This window comes from Sorghum bicolor, chromosome 2 (assembly GCF_000003195.3).
Source record: "Sorghum bicolor cultivar BTx623 chromosome 2, Sorghum_bicolor_NCBIv3, whole genome shotgun sequence".
Taxonomy (NCBI): Eukaryota; Viridiplantae; Streptophyta; class Magnoliopsida; order Poales; family Poaceae; genus Sorghum; species Sorghum bicolor.
In genome coordinates, this window is record NC_012871.2 from 8,290,673 (window position 1) to 8,294,501 (window position 3,829).

Sequence of the window (3,829 nt, forward strand, 5' to 3'; positions counted from 1 at the left end):
CAAGCAAAATTAAAAAAAACACAAAAATTCTCTATTTTCCTAAATAATCATGAAATGTGATATGCATACTAGTTATAATTAACTAATTAAATTGGTCAAAAATTGCAAATTAAAGTATTATATGTTTTAATTTTTTTCTAAACTAATTAAAATAAAAAAAAACATATTATCACTATTTCTCTAAAAAAATGCGTCGCTGTTGAGAAGACGATGAAGCTAATAACCTCTTAAAAAACCATAAAATAAAAAACAACATACATAACACTAGGAAGTGACATATGCCGCTGCTAAATGTTGAGAAGATGAAGCTAGTGACCTCTTAACAAGTCGACGACGGTATAGAAATGATGAAATGAATCAATAGCCGGAGATGAGAGCAAGAACAAGCAACTCCAAATGAAGAACACAACAAAAGAGTGAAGATCGATGGGCTCGGCCAGGGAAGAAGAGTTCAAATATGGGGAAGGACATTTAGTCCCGGTTCCATTTAAAAACCGGGTCTAAATTCCAACACTAGTCCCGGCCGGTGAGACGGACCGGGACAACAGCTTTTAATCCCGGTTGGTGTTACCAACCGGGACTAAAGGCAGGGCTTTTGTCCCGGTTCCTGAGACCAACCGGGACTAAAGGTCCCCTCTGCCGATCTCTGACACCATAGCCGTTGGTCTTAGCAACCGGGACTAAATATGTTTTCGTCCCGGACGCTGGTTGGGCCGAGATTATTATTCATTTTGGACAAGTGACCAAAGGCCTGTTCTGTAGTAGTGTGTCACTCCCAGTGGTGGAGCTAAGGAATTTTCACGACTAGGGCCAATACTATGAACCACCAACATCAGATTATATGCTAATGGACAAAACTAATGCTAGTATGTAGATTTAGCTAAAAAAAATAAAAGGATTGCTCTAGTATCTTTTCTCACGCGTAGGGCCATGGTCATACTGGCCCTAGCCTTGTATCCGCCACTGGTCAGTCTGGATGTTGTACACAAATAGTGTACAGGTGCCTTCTAATATTGCTGATCTCCTGCCGATGACGCTAATCTTGATGGTCGCTTAGTTCAAGCAAAAGGTATGAACAACGCGATGTCCCAGTGCAGGCTATGGGGCCATGAGCCTATGACAGTCAAGTATTTTTTGGACAGTAGACATGCAAGAGACGATTTTATAGATATATATTGGTGCCATTAGAGTAATCAATACAATTGCAAGGTTGATCAAAGCCCATGGTAGTCATTTCGAAGATCATGAACTAGTAGTCTAGAAAACTAGTAGGTCCCAAAGGCCAATACAATTGCAGAGTAATCATTCGGAGAGAGCTCTATGACATCTACTTTTTCGCAACTAATATTATATTAGAAATAGAAAATTTGGGTAGCAACTTATTTGAAAACCCAGCAAGAACAAAGACCACGACTCAAGATTGCAAACATAATTACATCAACAAATATAGGTGAATATTTAAACACTAACTTCAGGATGCAAATCACTCAATTATTACATTGCAGCAACATAACTACGCTATGGTTGACAATACTTTAACATAGACAAGTGCCATTGCAAACTGAATTCTTAAAACATGAACATTTATGCTGCTGGTGATGACGTGACACGTGCATGCATCTAAGTCCCCAAGTCCATCATGCTTGACAGAAATGATTAAACACCTATAATGAATTAAAGGGGTGAGATAAATTCAGCAAGCAACGGCTATGAATATAGACACACATCTTGCAAGTGTTGAGTTATTAGATTTCTAAAAGAAACATATGGACATCCATAAAGATGAGAAAGGTAACACACAAATAAATTATGCAACTCCATATTGTAGCGACATTCAAACATTGTCATAGGCCTAGAGTATCATCACATCATCCAGGTATTGATATTCTCCAAACATCAAGTAAATGATGTATGCATGCCATGATGCAACTCCATTGAGAGTTTTACGTTGGATGGTGCCAACCACTCATGCAACTCCATGTACTGGTACTAGTCACAGCATGATGGCGGTGACCGGCCTTTATCTCCATATGAAATGCATATGCATATGTATGCACATGAATGGTACATGAGTATATAACTCCAAATTGCATAAATAGAGCATCAGCCCACAACGACCATTATTTCAAGCAACAAAAGGCATCCAATCTAATGAATAAATAAATACGTAAGCAAAACAATGATCCATATTATTACTCTTGACATAGTGTACTCCATTAATTTCAAAGAGGATGCAAGACATGAATATAAACATATAGCATTGGCCACATCCCTACGTTGCTTGCCTTTGCACCAATAAAAATAAATATATGGAACTACTCAATAAGTCATGCATAACATATAAAGAGTAAATACACGTCCCTATGCTTAGTCGATCACTCCCCATATTTTACAGTTGCGAAAGGAACCCATAAAATAAGATTAAATATTGTCAGACAACCACATATCTATTTCAGGGCAGGTACCTTGTTATTTTCATATCAGTTTTTATATGGAAGAGAAACCTATATATGGTTGAGAACGTTAAAAACATCTACAATGAAATTCTCTATAACTTTGGTATTCACCATGGAATTTATTTCTGCTGTTTACTATCCCTAATCAGAGCTGCAAACTGAACCTGCAGACATCGCGCTTGACTGCATCTGGCCGAACTCAAACAAAATCTTAGCTCCAGGTCTGCCCATCCAAGTCGATGTTTGAGTTACTCAATGGATAGACAAATAAATTGCCCTTGTAACTCTCTAGTGCTTCACTATTTAACATTGGGTGATCTAGTATTTCTAATATAGCTAGGCTACAAAATATTCACTCAGATCTGAGTGAGTCTGCAACCAACTTCGAAATAACATTAGTTCTGAACCTATGCACTTCTGAAATCACAGATAGAAAGAATGTCTACAGACTTCTGGTATACTCTGGTTCACCTAACAAGCGATAAAAGTAGGAGGGAGAAACGAAATTGATCAGCTCAGTAACCTAAACATGATCTCAGTCTATTCCTTTGTGGTGCCTAGACCCAAACTAGAGGCTAGACGTGAGCAATAGAAGGGAAATCGACTTATCAATTACCTACAAGCAAAATCGTCCTTCAAGCCACACTCATCCCTGAACTGCTACGTACGCTGCCCTTTGTCCTCCCTCCACACATCACAACTCTGCAGATAACAAAGGATGGACTAGAGCCATGAGAAGCAGCAGCAGACCATTTTCACTGGCGATTCTTAGAGGAAAAAAGAAAAATCCCACGAACCTGCAGGATGGCGTGCGCTAGCGATGGGGAAGGACGAGATCGAGCATGCCGCCTCCAACCTCTCGTTTTGAAACCGAGAAGGTCGGATCGTCGTTAGAATTTTCTAACCCCTTAACTTCCCTAACTGGACTCTGATTAGGCCTTTTTCTTTCAGCCCAGGCCCAAAGCCCAAAGACAAGTTAATTATATATATATTTTTTTTACTGGATGTTACAAGCTCCCAGGAACCAAACAATGCACTTTGACTCTATGCCAGACAAAGAATGATTTATCCGCCGTTAACATAGATTTGGCAGTGGTTAACTTTTTCCATCAAAATTTACTCTCTGTGTTAACATTTGAATGCTATCATGTTTGAATAATAATTACTTTGAAGCTAATCAGATATTGCTTGCTCAGCAATTGTGTTACTTTTAATATGTGGGTTCATATACAAGGAATTCCTGGCAATAATCTCCTTATTATCAATGTAGTTGCAACTCCAAGAGAACTTGCAAACACCACCTAAACATTAACCACAGACAATACATTTTGCAAGTTTCCATCTATGGTATGGTAACTCTGAACTCTGTTCAC

The 3,829-nt window shown here is 38.7% G+C and overlaps 1 long non-coding RNA gene across 1 annotated transcript; it reads right to left on the reverse strand.

Annotated features, from left to right (window-relative positions):
• Positions 1,388 to 3,338, reverse strand: LOC110432275. The gene is made up of 3 exons (XR_002449692.1): positions 3,254 to 3,338; positions 3,073 to 3,158; positions 1,388 to 1,664 (listed from the first exon to the last, which is right to left on the reverse strand). It is a non-coding gene; the product is annotated as an uncharacterized LOC110432275 (long non-coding RNA).